This window comes from Athene noctua, chromosome 1 (assembly GCF_965140245.1).
Source record: "Athene noctua chromosome 1, bAthNoc1.hap1.1, whole genome shotgun sequence".
NCBI lineage: Eukaryota > Metazoa > Chordata > Aves > Strigiformes > Strigidae > Athene > Athene noctua.
Window position 1 is genome coordinate 34,769,230 of NC_134037.1, and position 24,420 is coordinate 34,793,649.

The 24,420-nt window shown below is 38.7% G+C and overlaps 1 long non-coding RNA gene across 1 annotated transcript in view; it reads right to left on the reverse strand.

Moving 5' to 3' along the window:
• Nucleotides 1-322: 322 nt before the first annotated feature.
• LOC141968156 (uncharacterized) overlaps nucleotides 323-24,420 on the reverse strand; it is a 40,008-nt gene continuing 15,910 nt past the window's right edge. Inside the window, exon 3 of the long non-coding RNA XR_012634815.1 lies at nucleotides 323-2,876. This is a non-coding gene — a long non-coding RNA (uncharacterized LOC141968156). The remainder of the gene's footprint in view (nucleotides 2,877-24,420) is intronic.

Sequence of the window (24,420 nt, forward strand, 5' to 3'; positions counted from 1 at the left end):
AAACTCATTACTGGCAACAGGCTTTTGAAACAGCCCTGTATGCTTTTTTACAATGGGAAAGCTCTATGTTTAATTGATAGACTGGAAAGAATCTTAAACTCTTTGAAGTCTTTGGCTTGGCAAGTGACACCTAAGGGAAAATAACTCTGTGATCTAGAAATAATGCAATTTATACATTGCTCAGTATGGTACAAGTACATCTGATGATACCTTTACAATTAAAGGTCTGGAAGTAGCAAAATTACTTGTTGCTCCCTATTACCAACACAATTAAGCTATTTGACTTTACCAACAAATCTTTCAAAGAGAAGCATGGACAGCATTCAAAAAATGAAAAATTTTAATTAAAACAATTTAATCAATTTATTTTAGCAACGTTTGCAATTGCATTCAAACAGCATTAACAGAAAAAAATAAATCAAATAAAATACAAAAGTATACAAAATCCTGTAATTTTACCATTTTATTGTTTTAAGGATTTCATAATCTATTTAGAATAAACTCTGTTCAAGCTCTTCAGAAAAGTGGCCATATTTGAAGGAATTGGCATTTTCAGTAGCATTTTAAGCAACAGCATGGTAGTGGAGTAAGCCATTACTCAGCTGATCCACATAAAAGCTGTTTTGGTTATTTGGTTTTCAGCAGGGTCAAGTCACTGAATTAGCTTGTAGTTTAAACAAACATTAATGTCAGCACAAGTAAAAGGGCAGGAAAGCATGGTCAAGGAAGAATGTATGAGAGACTCCAACAGTTCCAACTTAACACTGATGAAACTGAAGATAGAATTTTGCTGTGAAATTCACAAACAAGTAACACTAAATATAGAGAAGTTTTTCCAACCGACAAAAAATAATGATTCCAAACCTAAAGCAAATCTAAATAAGAATATAAAAATGTTACCTCCCTTCAGGAAGTTGTCTTTGCTCGACAGCATAGCCTACAATCAGTATTGTCAAGCAGTAGGACATAACTGTGTGCTCCATCACCCTTGGAAATACCTCTCTGCCAAAGGAACCATGTGTATTAGGAAACACTACCCTCTATCGTTTGACTAGTCTGAACAGCTAATGTCTCCTTAAAATGATCATTTTATGAGGCTAACTGCTTTTCTTAGAAATTACTACACAAATCATGAGTTAAAACCCCACAAACCTGAAGTGCTGGTGTTTGTTAATGCACAGCCAGTTCTCAACCTTCTTTTCACTCATCAACTTACTCCTTGGCTACAACACTGAAGGGCCCTATGACTGGCTTCCCCTCCAATTCCTTTTTCCAAAAGGAAGACGAGTCAGAGCCTTAAAAATTATTATTGCTTCAAATAACTGATTTTCTTTAATTTTTGTTTTTTTGTTGGGTTTTTTGGGTTTTTTTTTTAGCTTTTTTGTCCATTTAGTAGAAGCACTACTTCAAATCATTAAATGATCTTTTACCATTCTCCTGTTGTCTTCCCACTCACATCACTTTCCAAACCCGGAGACTTAGAACAGCCCTTATTTCAAAGATTTTATATTTAAAGGCCTTTGCTAAAAAGCTGAAGTAGCACAATCTGAAGACATAAGAATGCTATTGCAAAAGGAGGTGATCTTTGAATTCAACTATATTATGAAAAATTTCTTAGAAAGCACAAAAGGTGTCTCCTCCCATAAATAAGAAAAAAAAAGAAAAAAACCAACGACATCCTTTCTGTCAAAGTCACTGCTTAAGAAGAGCTACAAAACTAAAATTCATGAGGACTTAGACCATGCCAGCAGGATATTGGATTTAAAAGAAAGATTTTTGTTTCTCCAGCTTATTCTACATTTAAAATGAGAAGCTCTACTTGGCTAACAGCAAATAGAATAAAAGAAACACAAGGGGAAAGAGGAAGACTGCCAGGAGAAAGTACAAAGAATAATATTGTCTTGGCTGCAAGTGGCAGGGAACAGCAAGTGGAAAACATAAGGTAAATAAATACCTTTGTATCTTTAATTCTATTAGTTTCGAAATAGAGTTAATCAGTGCTGACACCTCTGAATTTCTTCCAAAAAACCTGAAATTTGAAGTCCTCTAGAATCTTTTTGCCTTATGACCTCTATTTCTAGCCCTTTTGAGTAGGAAACGAGAATAGAGTGAATCAGAAAAACAAGAACCAAACATTTAAGGATGATTTTGATTAAATACACTACTGATGGGTCAACCTGAGGATGTCTACACTGTAATTTGTATGTACCAGCACTCATAAACAAAGAGTGCAACAGGTCTGTTTTAATCATTGCTTAAGGATGAAAGTATTGTAACATGTTATTGCTACTATTTAAGTTTCCCTTAAGCCAGCAGTGCAGCTAAAACATATTGTAAGGCCTTTCTGACCTTGGTCAGAACATGAGATACTGATGACATAACGCTAGTATTTGTTTACTGACACCATAACACAAAATGTGAAATACAGGTTGTCAGAAATACAATCAACACAGAGCTCACTATATTGCATCCTTGTCCTCCCGAAGACTTCCAAGGCAGGGAGAGTAAACAGCCTTCTCCCAGCTTTCTTAGTTTCCACAGCTGAGAGTGTAGGATGTTTACAGTACCTGTCACTCAGAGATCTTGAAAACAAACCAAATGTCAGCAGACCTAGTAGAGACTTCATCACTGATTGCCAGAAACATGCAGATGTCAAGTAAAGGGAGGGAAAAAAATCCCATATCCATTCATTTTATACCATATGAATCCAAATCAACGTTAAGTCCTTTGTGCACAAGCTGGGAGGTGTAAGAAAAGTTCAAAATCAAGCTGAGCTTCAGCATATCCAGAGGACAGCCACTGTTATTGCCACTGTGGTATTGCAAGGCTTCCTGTCAGTTCACTCCAAAGTACTCCTGGATGTCCTGAAGCTGTGTCTGCAGAAAAAAGAGAATTCACCATTTTAATGAGTGCGCATAAATACACTAGCAAACAAACAATCGAGCAGAAAAACTGTATTTGCATTCCACAAGTAAGAGCCATCATGTAATTTTCCAAAGGACTGGAAGCTTTTTAACACAATTTAAAAGCAATATCCTAGAGTGCTGGCTTAGACGAATGCCTACGATATATGGCTTATTTTAATTTACCAGAGGAATGATGGTTCTGGGACACTTTGGAACACTGTGAGGAAAAAGATACTTTTAAAGACACTGCTTGGCAAATTTAAGAGTTCAGTTATACAACAACAGATGACTTAACAGCAGTCTAGGTGTGTTTGAAATTATATTTTCCTCTCAGAAACAGATTAAGTATTCAGTTTCCTTAAATATAACACCGCTAAGGGAAGAGGAAAAAACAAAATTAAAAAATGAGAATCTAATTGTAAGTAACAAAAAGGTTTTTTCATGTAGAACAAAAGCCAAAATCCTCAGAAGAGAAAAATTTCCACTTAAACAGGTTTTAGTACAACATAAGAAACATTTTGGGACAAGATTATTAATAGTTTCTTCTTTAAAAAACAATGCACATGAAAAAAAAAAGTGCAAGTAACTGGGGTCCTGAATCATCTTACAAAAATCACAGCAACTTGCTTTAAGGAGTTAATTTGCTGTTGAAAAGGCAGAGGAGATTTATCTGAGAGTTTAATGCATAGAAAGGTTGCCCCAATACTACTACTGTTCTCACTGTTATATTAGCACCATTTAGAGCACTGTATATTGGCCAGCTTTCTGAAGAAACAGCTTTCCTTTGGGCATAAAGTATGTTTCAGTTGGACCAAAGTAATTGTATAGTTTTCTCCTCCACCATTACCTGTATCCAGTATTCCAGTACTTCTGAAAATCGGGTCACATATCAAAAAGCCCAGTTTGTGCAGTCACAAAAATCCCCGCTGGAGATCCCACTGGGTCAAGATAAAGAAGTACAGCAGCAGGAGGGGGAAAGAGGGAGACTATGTAATTGCACGCCTCACTTTACCATTCCTAAGGCCTAGATATTTGCAGGAGCCTGAAAACTTGAAATAAATCTGAAGGCACAGATCACCTTCACCTTCCAGTCTGATACAAAATATGAACTGCAAGGGCAAAGGAGACAAAATTTGCAAGAAATAAAATTATTTCCTTCTCAAACTGTCCTGAATAAACAGCTCTCTGGTCAGCAGCCAAAAAATCTACACTAGTTCTGCACTCAGAAGATGCATTTTTCCTGAAAACACTCCACCAGTTTTACATGTTGATTGAGGCCATGGATTGGATCTAAGACACACATCAAAAGAGGGAAATCCCTGTCCTTTAATCAAGCAGCCAAGTCAGAGTGACAGGTAACCCTGCGAGAAACAGACTGGCCTGGTGTTGGCTCAACAGTGAATCCAGCAGTAGAAACAAGAGCAAAAAGTGCAGAAAGAAAATCAGAGCTGCACCCATAGAGCAAGAAAAAGGAGTACATTTCAGAATAATCCAGGTGTGAACACACCTCAGGAGATCATCTAGTCCCAGCCCCTGCTGGAGGCAAGGCCAGCTTCAAAGTCCCACATGAACAGCTGCTAGAGACCTTGTGTTTCTCATTCAAGGTTTTCCAGATTAAGTACAATTTGCAGAAGGCACTTCAACCCTTTACAAGAGAGCAGGAAAATAGCATTGTGGTGGTCTCTGACTTTACCACAGTACTTTCAACCTCTGGCAGACAGACATCTGATATTTCTATTGTCAACAGATCCTATTTTGGTCCTCTCAGAGCCATTATGATTTTTTTTCATATTCAAGTGATGAGTCTTGACATCATCTTGACTTGCATCTTTTATTACTGTTGGTTAGAATATCTATTTACTAATATTTTATTTTCCTTGTACAACTGAAACTTCAAAGCTTAAAATCAGACAGTTGACTTTGAAAACGTTAACCTATGTTAGACCCTCTAACATTAAAACAGTTTTCCAAAGTTTAATACATGGAAAATAAGTGGAAACAAAAAAATTACATCCTCTCCCCAATAACCCAATATGTCCCTAAGGCAAAAAAAACCCTAACTATGTAAATTCAGAGAGCACAGATATTGTATTTGTGAAAAGGTAAGTAGCAGGAAAAACCTAAAATACCTGCTTTGGCTTTTTTCTATAGCAAGAAAGAATTCTGTTTTCAAAATAATCCTATGAACTATTGGAACTGTTGGCCTCATATCTAAGAAAATTTGAGAGCCAGTGATAAACAGGCAACATACTGTCAGCACACAAAGGAAGAAAACTTGTCAACAAGGGAAATGATGCAGTGACAAGGAAATACTCAAATAGATGAAGGAAAAACAGTCCAGAAATTCATAGCAAGAAAAATCAGAATAAAAACTAAGCAAAATATTATTGTCTCATGCTATTACGGAATCGCAAACTCTTTTGAGACTTACTACATATTCTTCAGCTTCGGTATTTAAATGAATGACGACTTAGGACTTTAAAAGTGAGTGTTGCATATATATTTCAGATATTCTTCCCACCAGATAGCTGTAACAACTTCAAACAATTTAAGGAAATCTTCTGGTAAGAACTGCATTTATATTCAACACAGTAATTCATACCCTGAAGGGTCTACGTTCAAAACAAGCAACAAGAGAACATGACAGCAATGAAATGATTACATTAAGCACAGATCTGCTATATTTCTTCTGCTTCTCTATTGACTGCCTTTGACTTCCAAGCCATTTCAGATTGTATTTTATTTTTACCAGTATTTATGAACTCTGAATGATGCTTCTAAGGTGAGATACTTGGAGAGGAGTAGGAAGTTACATACATTACATCCCTTTGCCAAAATAGATGCCTGCCGTTGCTAGGAACAGTTCCTCATCTATGTCTAGGTACCCAGATAGCAGCAAACCCCCCCCCCCCCCCCCCAACCCACCAGCTTCCATTGTAAAGCATATCCTTCTGTAGGTGTCCGGGAAGAAATAAAGCATGTGATTTGCCAGCAAGTCCTGCCCAAAGCTAGGCTAAAATTCTACAGCTGAGGGAGTTAAGGGAAAGCACTACCTGCACAGATGGCCACACAGGTGATCATGGCCTCAGCAAAGCTATCACAACAGTAAGGATAAACTGCTGCAAAAAAGACTTCTCCCCCAGATTTCTAAGTGGCAAGGTATTAGTGAAACAGTTATTTAGCTGATCCTAGAATCTGTTCTCCCTCCCTTGGCTTTGCTATCTTACACTTGAGGGATATGACTGTAAAAGATAATACAGGGAGTTACAAAAGAAGCAGGTGCTAAAAGAATATAGTGCAACAACCAAAACCAACAACCCCCAAACCCAACTGAAGTACTGCGCTGCCGTCACCTGGAAGGAAGAGATCCTGAATTGCACAATACAGGCCACACTATAAAGAGACTGCAGTCATTCATTCACTTTCATTTCACAACAAAGCATGAAAGGAAAGAACTGAAAAGAAAATCTATTTTCTTCCCTTTTTAGCAAGTTAGATATTTAATTTCTTGTGATGACAAGAAGTTGGGTGCCAACATACACAAATTACTCACTGCTCACTTTACAGAATATTTGTTAGAGTCAGGAATCACTCAATTATATCATCCAACAGCAGATGATTGGAAAATAAAGAAAAATGACTCAGAGTTTGTAAACAGGGAGAAAATTATATATAGTGTGAGGTATAACACCTTTACAGCCTTGTCAGATGAGCTGACATCCTGTTGCTTTCCATGTACTCGTGGCCCTCTGAAAAAAGCTTACTTTCCTGCTACCTCTGCATCAGAGGCCATTAAAATGGGGCAAAGTATCACCAAACATTATGAATATTATGGCATTAGCAAAACAAGTGAGGCACTATTTACATGGTAAGCCCTCTTACACTGCCTCTTACAAATGAAAAAAGTTCCAAAACCTTCCTCAAAATTATTCTATAATGCACACAGGGAAGGTTAATCTGCCTACAAAGAGGTCTACCTGATCCACCTGCAGTGACCCACTTGAGGGGTAAAATACTTGTGCTGTATCCCCCTCCTGAATAGAGAGCTTAAAAAGCAGCAGGACCAGGGAAGACTTTAAGGTATTTAAAACTCTCCCTTCCTTGCCTGGTGGAGTCCTGGAGTAAAGACTCTGTGGTCTTTGCACATGGAGATACATCCCAAATTACCTCTTTCACTGACCTGCCACCATCAAAAAGCAACTAGCAACATCTAAAGTACAACAGTCATGACAATTTGAAGTAAGGATTGAGATTTGGACTTGGGAACAAGCGGGCGAAGTGGCAAGCATCCTCAGAGCTTTGCTAGAGTCTGGTGGATCCCCCTTCATACGTCTTCATCCTTACACGGTAGCTGTGAAGACCACAAACTACTTATTTCTGATGTCCTCCTACTACATGGAACAGCATTTCCCTCAAAATTGCCAAGTTTTTCTTCTCACCTGCCTGCTCCTGGAAGGGCACACAGCTTCAGTGAACACCTTCTGGTCCTGGTAACAATGATTTGTTATCGACTTTCTTCAAAAAACCCTGGCATGGTTATAAGATCACTTCAAGCCCATGCCACCAATGAATTTGTTTTTTCCTGTCCTGATCATTGTGTTACATTTTGGTTATGTGCACTTATATATGCCACCAATGAATTTGTTTTTTCCTGTCCTGATCATTGTGTTACATTTTGGTTATGTGCACTTATATATGCCACCAATGAATTTGTTTTTTCCTGTCCTGATCATTGTGTTACATTTTGGTTATGTGCACTTATATATGCCACCAATGAATTTGTTTTTTCCTGTCCTGATCATTGTGTTACATTTTGGTTATGTGCACTTATATATCTGGGTATGTAAGGAGGAAGCCCAGGGTCTCTGTCTGATGAGGAAGACCTAAAAATGGAGGTGGATCTCAGGGCTCTCCTCTAGCGACTGCATGTGCCTTCAGTTTTGAAGAAAGGAAACTCTCATTCATTTCCTTCATAAGCCTTGCAGCTCTTTGAAAGGAAGTGAAAAAAAAGTTTCCTTTTCCATGTAGCTGCTCTAAGACACACACAGAATATATAAATAAACCAAATTAAAGTACTTAGTACATTTTAAAACTAGCTAACAGAAACATTATTTTCAGCAATTTTACACTTCCCGCCCCCCCCTTCAGGGATTCAGAGGCAACATAGTGTGAGAAGAATGGCCACCACATAGAAGCCATAAAATACAGTGAAAAATATAAAAGCAGATCAGCAATTGCCTCATCTTTGAAAAAGAAACATTTCTAATACTATATAAATACATAAACTGCCACCAGATGTCAGTACAGTCTACAGAATTGCTAGTTCAACCCTCCACTCCAAGCTGATTTATTTAACACCCCCCCACGACTGTCTGGGTACACAAATCCAGCCTGTCATCAGTCCTGAATGGAAAGAGTCACACAAAATAGAAAGTCTCATTTCCATATGGAGGAACAGCCTCTGGGGCCTGCCATATGATCTCATTTGCATGTTATCAAAGTCCAAAAAAATTAAATACAAAGCTGTAAGAACAGGCATCAGTTTCTACTGCCGTAGGACATCAAGAACAAGGTTTCATATTAAATAATCTCTAATTAAGGTTCAATGCCCTCCTTTGTCACACTTGTCAGACTCTCTAGCTATGGCACACGTCTTTGCCCCACACATTCACATTCCCTCTGTTCCTAAATAGCTTTAGTCTCCTTGGATTATGCTGCAAAGTGTTGGGGAATATTTAGCAGTGAGGTTGCTAAACCAAATAAAGCTTTTCTGCAAAACAAGCATTAGCATGATTGTCCTTGTGCTACAGCAGAGGTTCCCTCTACTTTCTCCCCTTCCCTTGTATTTTCTGCAAGGGTTGTAAGAAGAGTGTCTCCAAAGCATCTCCAGCTGAGGTCATTTTACTCAGAAAATTCTAACAGCAAAATTTATCTAATTTCCTCGTGCAAATAAACATAAAAATTTAGTTTCTCAGTGGTAAATATTTGTTTCAGCAATACAGATGTTGCACAAAAACATTTTGTCCAAATTGTTACATACTTTGCTACTAAAGCTATTAACTAGATAAGTTTCACAGGTTACTTAAAGTGCAGGACTTACTGTATCAGTGCATGGATTAAAAACAATCAAAAGAGGAATGAAACCACTCCCCCCCCCCCCCAACATAACCTACATTAGTCTTAGCAAGACTTTTCAGCTTTGCTAGTTTATAGATTGTTTTCTGTCCTCACCACAACCAACAAGTCTTATTCTGAAGCAAAAACATGTATTAAGAGAACACTAGAATTTGTAGAAACCAGGAAAACAACTGTCAAGTGATTAAGAAATCTAACTAATGTCATTTTTGCTTTGCATAGAACCACTGAATGTTGATGATATTTCAATTACTATTTTGTGAAAAATATCCATGTAAGCAAAACAACAAACATACATTGACCTGTGGAATTTTAAATTATGATAACTTTGGTTTTAATTAATTTCTCAGGTACAGGGTAATCTAAGAAACCGGGCTTGCGGTTTTAACACATGCTTATTGCATGACCTTACAAAAAACCTCTTAAATTTTCTTAGCAAATTCAGTCAACTCCATGCATATATATTCTTACAGTCCACATAAAGAACTTCAAAACTTATTTAGTTAAAAGAAACTTTATGTTAAGTTAAAAAACATGAACAGAAATTAAACTTTTTAGGCTGATGGCTAGGGGAAGTGAATTTACTGAAACATCTCTGTCATGCCTTATAGGGTGTTTTTAGCACAGGTCTGGTAAGTTTTAAGCCTACCGCACTCTTAGATTTCTTTTGCATGGTTTCATATCTCAAGTTGAGTAAAATCGGAAGAGCAGCAAAACCACAGATACACAGAGGCTTTTTTGGAGCATTTATGTTTTCTTAATATTGATGCTGGACAACTTGGATATTAATATGGAAAGGAGAAATAAAATGCAGAGAGGCAGACAGCATCCCAGAAAATTTACCTTACGTAATTCTGAAGGGGAGATGGAGTACAAACTACCTAGTAGTTGAGAGGCAGCAACCACAATAAATGAATCTGAAGTAAGTAACTTCACAGGAAACCCCCAAACCACTTTAAATGGCTACAAAATTACGTCCAAATGAAGAACACCTCTGATTTCGTACCTAAATTAAGCCCTGGAACCTCCCTCCAATTCAGGCGAGCTAGGTAGTCTCAGAAGTTTCTCTTGAAGCAGTCTGATCATGGACTCAGGAGGGAAGGCAAGTTTTGTTGCAAACCTGACTAAGTGCTTAATTAAACACAAAACCTACAAGCATGTTTCACCTTGCTTTTGAGTTTCATCAGGAAACCTTTGCACAATTCCTATTTTGTTCCATACAACTGCAAGTCTGTGTCAGGTTAAAACAAGAGGTAATTTATGTGCACTCTCTAAACTGGAATTTTTAATTCATGAGTCTTAGCTCTAATTGTAACAAAGACCCTTGAGGCTCATAGTTTCTCTCTGTTAACTTCTCTCCCTCAAATTCTCTACACGTAAACACTTGTTTCTACAACCACCCTTCTGCAAGTCATTTTTTCCCCACTTGTTGCACATATAAAACATGCAAAAACCAATCCCAAGTGACTCAGTTTTATATGTGCCACTTGCTCAGTCTGAGTTTGATATGCCCAGGTGACAAGTACTATATTCCAGTCACTCTCTCTTCAGGAAATCTCAAGAACATTACTGGCATAAAGAGTACATGACTCAACAGCCAGCTTGCACACTATGCCATAACAACTGAATAACCAGCCCCCTTTCCCCAGGAAATATAACCTCTTTAAAATTTTTGGGAAGGTAAATAAGAATTTCAGTTTCTACAGGAACAAAACTGCAAAGTCGCACTTAAACATACTTAAGATTTCACATCAGCAGAAAAATTTGAGTAGAAAGCTTACAGTCAGTTATTATTTAACACATATTTAGCACAACTTCATTTCCTAAAATCTTTAAATTAAAAGTTTACTCTTGAGCATCAAAAGGGTTTTTGTGTCCTTCTCTAAATTACCTAAACTATGTTCAACTAGCCTCTAACATTTCCTCTACACCCACCAGGCAGCTAGCTCTGCTGATGAATGAACTGTAGCAAATGGCATTCAAGCTGCTGTGAGACTTTGATAGAGGCTGGCATTTCAATAGTTACAAGGCAGTGTTTGCATGACTGAGCAGATGGAGTATGGCGGATGAATCCTTTTTCCTCTACCGAAAAAAATTCTAGATAAAGATGGCTTTAAGAAAGGGAAATTGCCAACCTGAAACGTTGTCATTTTCACGTAGACAAGTAAGAATGAGGTTTGGCACAATACCTGAAAGACTTGTACAGTCAATTTTTCTTGCTGCTGTTGGTTTAAGAGTGCTATTAATTCACTGAGCAAGAATTAAGCAATGCAGGAAGCATTTCCTATTGCTAATGCTTAAGGTTACTACAACCATGTTAAAGTAGCTTTCTCGTTCATTTGCTTATAACGATACCCCTTTTTAAGGATTTACATGTAAGTTTTACAGAAAAGTATGCATTATTAGGGAATCTCCATCCTTCAGCTATTTTCCCCATCTTAGACCCTTCAATCTCCTCACTTCTTCATTCACTACCCAGATTTTCTTTTAATCTCCAAGCACAGTAGTTGCCTCAAGTTTCACTTTTCTATTTCCATTCTAGACCTTCTTCAGATTAATTTAGCTAACAGTGTTCTTGCCAAAGTCCAAATATATTTGCACTATTCCAATCCCGTGTATTTTGAGTTGTCCATCATCTTTTCTGTGACAGGCTAGACATAGCTCTCTTATTCAGCTACTTGATTTTTTCTTTCCTTCACTTTAAAAACACATGGAGGATCTTCTGATAGGGGAGATCTGAAAAGCTCTTCTGGACATCCAGTCTTGGGGTGACCTCCTTTGCAGTTTTAAAAAAATTGCCACCTTTGTGAACATGGTGCGGAGAACTGCCTCTACTCCAAAACTGTGTCCAATGGTACATATGAAATCTTCCTTCATCTCTCCATCACTTCAAGAAAAATACATCTGCCAACTCAAACACGTCATTAATACTTGCAACTCCACAGACCCAGCCAAACACTTAGCCTTGCAGATTCTTTATGCGTAAAATCTAAATTGCAGATCCTTACATTTCTGTCCCATCCAGTGACTCTTCTTCTTCCAGATTCACTTTTACACAATGTTCTCCCATGAAGGAAAGGCAAAAATCTTGCTGTGACTGTAACACATTCAGAAAACTACTACCAGAAAGAATAGTTTAAGAAGTAATCCTTTTACATTCTCTTATGGCTACTCCTCCTCCATTGAATCAAATGGCAGCTACTGTGATCATCTACTAGGCCTATGAAGGTCTACAATCACCCTTCCCCCCTGTTAAGCCATCTTCTCTACCTCCAGTTATCACATGATATCAGCCTCTGCCCCCCAGGTTACAATTTCTATGAAGCCTCATTTGTGCTTTCCTCTACGTTGTGTCTTAGAAGAAATGCAATTTCCAACTCCATCGCCTGCCTCCCAGTCCTTCTTCCCCCTCTCCTCTTCACCTTGCCTACAAAAAAAATATTTAAGCAACAAACTAGTGTTACTGGTTTACCAGCCCCACCAGTGGTGCCTTGCCCCATGCTCTCCTCGGTGCATCTACCCACTGTGGTCCAGAATTACAACAGGGATCTCACAGAAACAACCGTGCTGAGCACCACCACGTGCTGTGGTACACTGAACATCTGATGACAGCTTACAGTCATTTAACTCATTTTAGGCTCAGAATGTCAAATCAGCAACAACAAAGAAAAAAATTTGAGAGCAGTAACAGGTATTACCTGAAGCAGCAACGCTGAAACTGAAAAAAAGGATTTAAACTCACCACTTGAACATAAAGATAGTAACAAAACCCACCTGAACATACTTTATTTTCTCCTAAATAGGCAGTAAACTTAAAACTTTATTAGTATTTCGGTGAGGCTCATCACTATGGTATGTGAGCAACCCAAGAAGATCAAATTGCTCATCTGTATTAAACAACAGTTGCTGCGGGATGAAAACAAGCAGGGCTTCAGTTTTACAGAAACTCAGCTGAGGTTTCTGTTTGGCAAAGACTATGTATTTGAAACAAGGCATGGATCCAGATCCCATTTGATCTGGTTCTTCCTGATGCATAGATTTCAGGTAAATTCAATAGCTCCTCTCCCTCCCCTCCGTGCAACACAAAGCTTTTCCCTCTGTGCGCTAACAGGATTAAGTGTCACATTTGAATTTCATCAAACTCCACTTTGTTTTCTTGCCCCTTCCCTGAATTAGCAGATTACTGCCGAAGCAGGCAACAAACACACGGCTTCTCCCACTCGCTAACATCACAGCCACACAGTGGCACATATCCAAGCTCTGTTTTCCTGCAGAGGATATAGCTTCTGTGGATGTGAACAAGCTCCAGAGAGAGCTTAACACATCAGCCCATTTCCTCCATTGGAAGGGAGTCTCCCAACTCATGCTCTGAACAAACATGAGTCCTGGAGCCAGCCCATGGACAGTGTTTACAGAAACAGCAATGCCACCGATAGGAGAGTTTCAAATACTTTGGAATAAAAATAGTTCGAAAGAAGAATGGGAAAACACACACCAAAAAAAGGCAGCAGTTGTGGTTTGTTTTTTTTTTAATGAAAAAGTAGTAAATTAAGCATTAGTCAAACATTGGTACATTTTTTTTAGTTATTTCATAAGGAGGCTTCTTTAAAAACCACATCTATTTTACTGTGGTTGAAGTAAATCTTATGCTGAACAAAGAAACTGAAAGGTACCAATTTAGCAACAGTTCTGTATTTCCATCCCCGCCTCTCCTCTTGCTGCCTAACATACATGTACAAATGACGGGCTCAAATAGTGCCGATATAAAATAAGGGAACACCTTTTTGTTCTGTTTTTTTAATTATTATTTTTAAGTGTACTGAAAAGCTTTCTATTTTCACAAAGTTTGGGCAGTCTAAAGCCAAGGGTAGCTGAAGTATTTACAAAGGTTCTGTACCATCTGTAATTCTTCATACATCCACTTTGACAACCCTATTTAATTAGCATCAACCTTTCAACACTTAGCATGCTGCTAAGTATTAGTCTATTTTTATTTTATTTATTTTAAGGAAGTGGAACAATACAGTGATCATCAAAAATAGTACATCAAAATAGTACACACTGTACCCTATACTTAAACAAATAAATACAGACAACTATAATCTGAGAGTATGACATATAAACATTAACTCTAAGCTTCACAAAGTTCATGAGAATTAAAACTTTTGGAAAACCCAGTCCATCTGGTAATTGAAGTGGTTTCAATCTCTCAGTCACTAACACAGAGATGAGGCAGAAAGCTGCTCCTGACATGCATTTTGCCTACATCAAACTTGTATTATTCATTGACCATAAGATGTTACAAGGCAAGTAGGCGTAAGACAAAAATGCATAACTTTTTTTGTTTCTATCTCCCTTCCAGCCCTACAACCCACCTGATGACTACAACAGAAATGGCTAATAGGAAGCAGGAGGCAAAGAAGCTTCAGTAGCAATGTGGGTATCCAGGCTCCACCCGAGAAACAGGAGGGTAGAAACTCAAGGGTCAGCAGCAGAAGATAAGGGCAGAGACAGACTCCAGCATAAGAATTTTTGTAAGTAAATAGCCTGGCAATGGAAATAATGTTTTGAAAAGTTTCCATGCCTCCTCCCGCATAGAGGCTGCTAAATCGCATCCTGTTGCCCTGCTCAGGGCTGTGAATCATTATGCTAACCTGGAATAGTGCCACTCACCTCCAGAACTTCTCTCTGCTACAAAAGTAGCAGACAGCTACTCACAAAAAGTAATTTGCAAGAAACCCCTTCTAGACCCAACCATCAAACAGTGGACAGAGGCTTTATTTTCTTTCCCAAGTCTTACGACACTAGGAAATCTCAGAAGCTGGGGGGGGGGGGGGGGGGGAGAAAAATATTTTTAAAAAAGAAAAATCAAGCAACTGTCTACAGTTCTGTCTGTGCCCTTCCTGGCTAAAGATGAGAGCAGGCAGCTACTATTTCAGATTGCTTGATGCAAGTGACCTCTCCAACCCCACCCCATTTTAACTTCCTGACCAAGCTAAGTGAAAGACTGCCAAGTCTTAAACGGAGAAGAAAGGGATGTAAGCAGTTTGGGTACTTCCTTTCTGGAGATATTTTTGACCAGTGCTGCAATTTTGTGGGTCTTATCTGAAGAACTGACATATTAGACAGAGTTCAGCAACATCCTGACTTTACCTTCTATGCTAAGCACAAACCGAAAGACAGGGCTGATGGCAAGTGCCACAGAGGTTGTTTCTTAAGAGGCTATACAAAATAACCAGCGTGCCTTGTGAGGAGATGAAAAAGCCATGATGTCTACCTTCCCTCCTCTCCTGACTTATGTTTCTAGCTAGAAATATCCTACTTTCTCTTAAGAGCTGCAGTGACTGACATTTGCCTGCTCACCACCCAGCAGGCTGCACAAGCTGCACTGAAACCATTCTGTCATCACTGTTAGCCACTTCAGCAGAGGTCAAAAACTGAACTTAAGAAGCATGGTAACATACACACTCCCTTTATGACAGAATATCTGCCCTGATGCTGTTCATGCCAGTGCCAGGAAACTCTGTTCTCAAGAGCCCAGCAACATGACACCTCTCACCAACACAACAGTAATGTCAAGAGATGCTAAAACAGGAACCAAAGAGGAAGTTGAAAGTTAAGTTAGGTTCAGATTTTAATTTTTAAAACAATAAAATTCTCCATTCTGAAACGATAAATGTAGAAGTGAAGAATGAATGATGTTCAGTTTTACATCACGTATCTTCAGATTCTTTATAAAAGAAATCTTCTGCAGCAGAATTTACTGCAACAATACCAATTTCTCTGACCACATTTGAAAGCATACACCTTGTTTTCTAAAACGCAAGTATTTTATCTTACCCTTATTAAGTTCAAACTGACTGGAAACTTAAAACGAAATCTGACACAAATCATAGTAGAAAAACATAATATATACTAACCTACAAGAATTACTGCATTCAAGGTATGTTACCCTTTTGGTCAGCTCAAAGAGACTTTCTTCCCACCAGCTGATAGTTCTCTCCTAAGAGGAGAAAACTGGTTCCAATAAATCAATTCCAGTAAATTAAAGCAGAATACTAGGAACATAAGGCAAAATGTAATCAAATCAGAGAGATGATTTATTGCTTATAATGAAAACTAGAGGACTTATACCTTCAGATGTCCTTTTCAGTAAGCAACTGAAACTCAATGCAAACTATTTCTCAATATGTGATGTATGTCACAACCCTGATTTAGTTCATGATGCAGTTTTTAGCACATGGTGTTTCCACTCTCATACTTCACATGACATAACAGATTTGCTGCAGCCGTGGAAACATCTTTAAAAAGTTAAAAAACTACTTACTTATAAAGCAAAAATGTTGTATCCGTACATTAGAGGTTGAACTGTACAAGTTTTAATAGGAGCTACTGAATCCCTACAAAGACACTTCACCAGTATCTAAAACAGAGAGCATATCTTGTAACTCAATACACCTAGCAAGTGTAGACTGCCACCAGTTGAAAAAACTTCTCTGCAAAACAAGCACTGACAATGATATGACCAAGTCTAATCAGTCATGTCCCAAGACATGAGACAGCAAGTGCCAGAAGTTTGAGGAACTTAAAGCACCAATACCCTTCCTAGAAACATTTTAAATCTATTTTAGCGACAATTAATGAGTACACCTAGACAGTCAAGAGAAGTTGTAGACAATAAGCACTTCTGAATGCAAGGTAGATCACATGCACCTCAAGAGAAGCACCCAGGCAGGAATATGGAAGCTTCAGCCCTGCTGTGCAAGCACCCTCACAAACATCAATCAGTTGGCAGTGGAAAAAATAAACATGTATAACCACAGAAGAGTAGTAGACAGGCTTACAACTGGGTCCAGCTGACACTACTACTGCAAGGAAGACTTTTCCATACCTTTATTATAGGTTTGCAGCTTTTTGTCTGTGTCCTAATGAGAAACAGTTGCCCCTTCTTCCCCTTAACATACATCTACTCATCAGTATAAGGGCTAAACCAGTCTTAAATCAGTGATACTGAAAAAAAAATCCAAATAGTTCCAAAATAACACCATCCTCATAAGCAGCAACTGCAAAATGCCCAAGGTGAAAATGTGTTCCATTCCCAATTTTAACTATTAAAACTCTGTACTGAAACACTCACATACTCCTTTTCCTAAAGCCACCAATTTCATTCCATTTAACTAACGTGGAAAACCTGTAAACCTTCCTGTTGAGGAGAAGAAATGTTCAGATTAGAAAACCTGAAAGTTTTTCAGTATGAGCTCACAGCTCCTTTACAATCGGATTCTCAACTCAGCATGCTGACATGGAAGGAAGCATAACAGAAAAATAAGATCTTTTAACAAAGCTGGTATCTGCAGTCAGTTCCTTCCAGGAATGAAACACCCAACTTTCCAAGACAGCACCAGATATGTTCGTATAACATATCTTTGGGATAGAAATGAACAAAAGAACAACAAGCCTTCTCTACAGATTTCCTCATACAAGACATTAAATCCTTCTGTGTAGATAGTTGCTATGGTGCAGACTTAAGGGGAAAAAGAGGGGAGATCAGGCTTCTTGTTTACAGGTTTCCAATACACTCCGCTTGATCCATCTTGAAATTGAAACCTTTTAGCTTCCTGTCTTTAGGCTGTCAGATGGTAGAAGTCAAGCAGTGTTAGCAACTTTACAAAGCTCCCACGTGTTCTGCATAGATCTGGAGAAAAACATTCACGTGGATTAGATAACAGACAGAATAGACAGTATAGTTTAAAAAAAAAGAATAAAAGCCATACTAAATCCTGAGACACCTACTCAAGGGAAAAGAGACTTACTCTGGGAATAAAATGCCAGATTATCTTTGAATACCGTTGATGCTTCACCACAATGTAACACTGTGTGCTCCTATAAAAAGAACTATGCTGTTTCAACATTGTCAGATGAAAATCCTGATCCTTCCAAGAAATTCTTACACAGGTTTTATCCAAACAGGTACATCTGGCTATTTACAGATTCAAGAAGAATAAAACAAAGACATTTAGGGTAGGATTCAACTCTTGATAAGACATCTAAACCATATAACTCCCCTAAAGTCAAAAGAGCCTATAAAAAGAGACAGTTTATCCTACAGCAGACACTTCGGGTATAATTCCGGTAACCTAGACACAGGTATCTTCTGTCAGTTTAAACATCCTGGGAGTTCCACCTCACTTCCAGTTGCCTCTGTTGTAAACTCCACAGGTCCCAGGTTGTATCCATCAGCATTATGCAAATTTTACCAACGCTTTAGAGAACCTAATTACTAGGTACTAGGTTTAGGCAGGTAACCAGAGGGCTGCTATCCAGGCTCCACTGACTCTACCAACTAATTTTTTTACTGACTACGAAGAGAGAGTGCACATAGAAACTTGGCGCAGAAGTATAAAACATAAATGTTTTTCATCAGTCACGAACAGAAAGGATCCTTTATTCTTTTGCCAGTTGACAAGATAGCAGTTATCACTTGTAGAATAGTCTCAGGCTATCCATTACTGGGGTGTTGATGCTCAGTAAGAGATCTGGCCTTTGTAGTCACTTCTTTAGGGTCCCATCTTCTAAAGAAGCAGCCAAATGTAATTTCTTCCCTAGATCCTTTATTCAGATAAGTCAGGAAGATTAGACAAGAACCTTTTTGCCAAAGTTTTCTATATAACCTGCCTGCATGAACTGCCTTAATCAACTTTTCTTTAGTATGGTGCATAAAACACACTCATACAGAACAGGTTAGTTCTTCAATTCAGTCAGTGACCAGTCTGGTTCTGCCATATATTGTGTTTTTACTGAACATGCAGGGTAGGGTAGAAGCAGCTAGAGTATCAAGAATTCCAAGGTTTAGGAACTTAACGACGCAGTCTTCCTAAAATAAGCACAAAGTTCCTTGTACAGACAGAGATGCCTTTAAAGACCTCCAGAGGGAGATGCCGTCTAATTTTTGGCATGTACATTTCTTCTAACATCCATTTTAGGAGTCATTAGTGGCCACACCAGCATCTTGCTACAGCCCGAATATACTACTCTGTCAGGTCAGGAATACAAAATGAAAAAATAAGCATGAGAGGAACCAAGATCTGTGACAGCTTTCAAATTCCATGGCAACTTTCTTGCTCTCTTTAGACTGCAGTTTATTCATTCCTCACCCACAATGCTATTGTTTGCCATCATGTTTTTCTCCTTCTTTACTTGCTTACTATTTCAGCAAAGTGTAAAAACATTATTTCCCATATCATCACCTATACCTGGAAAACTTAACTAATGCCCCAAATCATTTGCTCCCTACTGCCAGCAAACAGCCTGAACTGAAACAGTAGCACCTAATTTGTATTTATGCTACTAACAGCACCACAAGAAATTTGAAGAAAAAAAAAAATACACTGGAGAGCATTAGCATAGACTTCTTTCCATTATTCTTTGATTCTTCCATCTTCTGGGATTTGTGTCCAAGAAAAGACTGTTAACCTCCTGGCTGTTAACCCAGAAGTCCTCCTGACTGTGTTTTGTATACAGAAATCAGACCTTCACCAAGGCCAGACTTGGACAGAATAACTACTAACTTTTAAACACTGGAGAAAGTATTGTCCCTTCAATGTACCATTTACAAGTACACATGGTTCTCCTTTCCCATTTATTTAACAAGCATCTGAATGATTCCGCTAATGTTCCTATAACCCAGTTCTCACAGCTCAGAGACAAGGGATGCTGTGCAAGGAAACCACCCTGCACTCAGTGCTTCTATAGCTATACTCATTACACACTATCCATCTAGTAGTAGGAATATTTAAGAGAGTCACAAGGTTCCCATGGAGAGAGAGCTGAGATCTTGTCTGATTTCATTCCAAATCTACTGAAAACAGAGAAAAGCTTTTGCCAAGGCAATTTTGGCAAGTATTTCCACAGCAGTATCCTGGCTTGCCAAACTGCATTTGGATTTTGCTGGACTTATTTACTTGTTCAGTATGTTCAGAGAAGTAGAAACACTTGTTGCTGTAGAGGATCTGGCTTACTTGGAAGACATGGAACAACAGTTAAAAGATGAATCAGAGACTTGACTGTCTTAGGAATTTGATCTGTTAACCTCAACTTGTTGTGGTGGTGTATCCTGAAGTGTTAGAAGTAATCCATAGCTCTGCTACTTCAGGTCTGAGGCCAGACAACTCTCTGAACTCTCAAACAACACTTTTAACATGTCATTTTTATATAGCCAGGTTCTACTCCTTTAAAAAATACGATACAACACAACCCGTAAGGTGACCCTGAAGATCCTCTTTAGGAGTCAAAACAGCATGACTACATTTTATGACAAAACTAGCATTCTCTGCTGGCTGTGTGGAGATAAATCCTAAAGGCCTGATTTTCAGAAGTCATCAAGCATCCAGTCTCTCTCCCAAAAACAAATCTACAGCCCTTATGGACACCTTTAGTTAAAGGCTGATCCCTCCCACGCTGTTGTCCCCACTCTCACTCCCCACAGGGCTGGTCGCTTCCACCCTGTCACTGCAGCACACAGGAATGCCTTGATCAGATGTGTCAGTGATACACTGGTGACATATTTGGCCTGATAGTCATGCTCAACTGCTCAACTGGAGTTAAAAAAAAAAAAAAGCCAAGTATTTCAAAAGCATTATCTGCAGTGCTTGTTTTCAAGGTTTTTTTTTCTTCAAGCAAGACATTCCTTCTTCATGCTGCTCCCCCCCCCCAATCTTCTAACACTGCCCACTACCTTGAAATAGGCCAGCAACCCTGCCTTCACTTTTCCAACACATAAGCTATGTACTAGGTCATAGCCACAGCCCGACTATCCTCAAAGCACATACTGCTAGAGAGAAGTACAAAATACCACTCAGGCTTACACAGTATAATTTTTCTAACTCCTCACTTTTATAAGATAAATTTATCCTGGAGGCACAGTATTTCATATAATTCTTTGTTTTGCCTTTTAAAAGCACATATTCTTACAACCCTTCAACCCATTATCCAGTATGCACCTACAATGGATTTTTCACAAACAGAAAAATCAAGTATAAACATACCCTAAATTTCTGATTTCTAAATGCATATCTATATGTATATATCTTTTGGCTGCATTCAAGATAAACAGTACCAATTTGCTTCCTAAGTGATACAAGTAAACTGCTATATGACCTGTTCCCATCTTCATTGTAACTTTCCAATATTTAACTCACTTGTAAACTAACAGGAATACTTCTGGTTTCCTCTAGATAAATCAAGAGCAAAAAAATAAAACAAGAAAAGATAAAGAATCAATGCCTACTTCTCTACACTGCAGGGAAACATACTACTTAATGATGATTCTTCATTGATAATTATAGTTTTAAATCTGTTCACCAATTTTTAATCCCTCTGATACGTTTTATCTATATTTTTTACCTCTATCAGTTTTTTCCATTAGGATGTTTAGCTTGCCAAATCCAATATCCTGAAATAGATCATGAAGGCTGGTGTTTGTATGAGGCTACTAATCTGTCTGATTTAACATGAAATTAAAAAAAAAAGATACAGTAGATGACTTTCATTTTCCGGTATGACCTACTCCACTTACCTACTTTGGTCCAAGTCCTATTTCAGTAACCATGTCAAACTGACAGTCTATAAGCAGTCATACACTCTACTCACCCAGTTAAACTCGAGCACAATTTGGTTTCTATCTATAATCTGGAGTTTAGATTAGCAGTCCACAGTTTCTCACATTACTCCTCCCTAACTTCATCATACAAGTTACTGGCATCTTCTAAATTCTGGCATATTTTAATAGCTTTTGTTAAACATCCTGCTGGCTTGTAAAGTGGAAAAAATGCCATCATCATTTGTATCTGACTAAAATCTAGCTTTTTAACCACACACCTGACTGTGGCAGGTGCACCCACCCAATGAAAATAGGGCTTCTCGGCTGCTGAAGTGTAGCAGCTCCTGATTGCCTTTGTTCTTGGGGCTTCACGGTAATTGGGGCCTTTGGCCAATGGGAGCCGCTATTGCCTCCAGGTCAGATTCGGTCTGGGTGTCAATGGAGTCCCCTGGAGCAGCATACTGCGGTCAAGGACTCTCCCCTTGGGTCAGGACAATGCCCAAGGAAACTCCTTGAGGTGACTTGGGTCAGGACACAGTCCTGAGCAGGTCCTCGACGTTGAGAGTTCTCACTTGTCAGGTGAGTGAGAGAGCGTTCTGGGTTATTGTTAAACCCTAGGGAGTTGTTCTGTTTTCCTCTCACGGATGTTCGAACCTGTACTTTTGCAGAGAGCTAGTTAATTGCATTAATAATAAATTTTTAATTTTTGGTGGTTGGTTGTTCATTTGAGAGCCTCTGTAAGAATGACAAATCTACCTAGTATTGCTGTCTTTAGCCACTGCTCTGTGACTTTGACTTTCACCTGGTCACAGAGCACCAACATTAAAGATACTTTTGTTTCTAATTAAAAATTATTTTTTTTTTTCTCTGATTGTCCAGCTGACCTCCCTCCCTTTCATTTTCTTACAAATTTTATACATTACTTCATTATCTGCTAATTTATATTCATGGAATAAAAGCTGACAGACATCTATTTAGGGATTTCTGGTGGCAGCAGGAAGGGAAAGAGTATTTTTGAGAGCCATTTCCACATCTATTCTCAGACATTTTATCTTTACTATCTCCCTTGATTGTGGATTCTTCCATAACCAGTGAGATTTTAGTAAGCCATTCCAAAGTGCCCCGCTTTTTCTGTTCATACTTTATCTTTCACCTTATGTTGTTCAAAAGCTTTCTACCTTTTGAATTTCCTCTTCTGAGAGAAAAATACTGTATTCATCTGACCACATATGGACTTCTGTAAGCCAAGACACCCACACCTGAGCTAGTTATCCTAGACTGACTTTGAAGATAAAAGGAAAGAAATAAGAAGGGCCAACTGGGAACAAGTCATCCCATTCCTAAATATATATCTAAAATAAATAATATAAATTGTCCTGTAAAAAGGGTCTCTCCATCATTAACGTAAGCCTAAAACAGTCTAGCTCAGACATATTTAACTACAGCACAGCTGTAAGTTAAGCAGTATAAATCCTTTTCATTATTTCCTACTTTCACAAACAATTAGATCCTCACAAAGTATTCAAAGGTAATGATAACCACACAAACCCACTGTGGGACAGAGAAATCACATCTCTAATGTTTTATCAACCTTAAGATAACACCTTAATTACTTTCAGAATGTTAATTCCTATTTGTTTATTTGTGAAGTAGCTTAATTGCTCAGAAAATAAGATATTAATAATTTTTGAGGTACTTAGCTGATTCCCAAATACCTATATTTATGTGACCTGTCAAATGGTTCCTATACCTTTTCCAGGGCCACCTTTGGTCAGAGCTGTACATTTGCAAGGTCACAGTCCTGAGCCTCATTTAACAAGCTCTGCAGAATATATACAGCCATTTGAAATGGGTCTGACCTGTATCTTTGAAATATTTATGAAGATGCTGCCATACATGCAAACTTCTTAGGAAAGAGCTGGAAAAGGTTTATCATGGTTTAGCAGACAGGACACTGAGTGAACCCCGCAGGGCTGTTCAAGTGTTGGTTTATACTCTTTTCCCCACTGCTCCTAGCTGAGTCTTGCCCTCTAAGTCTAGGTCCTAAGCTTGTTTCCTTCCTTTCACTACTTTCCATGCACTATATAGAAGCTCCAGTTACTGTCTGGAGTGTCTCAAGGGACATCACTAATCATATAAAAGACACTCAGAGCAGGTACAGTTTCAGGGAATACTGCATTCAGCTCCAGGGCCCCCAATATAAGGACATGGACTTGCTTGAGCAGGTCCTGAGGAGGCCACAAAGATGATCAGGGGGCTGGAGCACCTCACCTGTGAGAACAGGCTGAGAGAGTTGGGGTTGTTCAGCCTGGAGAAGGCTCTGGGGAGACCTTATAGCAGCCTTCCAGTGCTTAAAGGGGGCCTACAGGAAGGATGGGGAGGGACTCTTTATCAGGGAGTGTAGTGATAGCACAAGGGGTAGTGGTTTTAAACTAAAGGAGGGTAGATTTAGATTAGATATAAGGAAGAAATTCTTTACTGTGAGGGTGGAGAGACACTGGAACAGGCTGCCCAGAGCTGTGGCTGCCCCCTCCCTGGCAGTGTTCAAGGCCAGGCTGGACGGGGCTTTGAGCAACCTGGGCTAGCGGGAGGTGTCCCTGCCCATGGCAGGGGGGTTGGAACTAGATGATCTTTAAGATGCCTTCGAATCTAAACCATTCTGTGATTCTATGAGATAGTAAGTACTGTTGTAAATGTATCTCATGTAAGTTTTCTGTTATTTTAAGACCAATTATTTTAAGGTGTTAAAATCCCCTCCATATGTTTTGAAAACATTTCAGG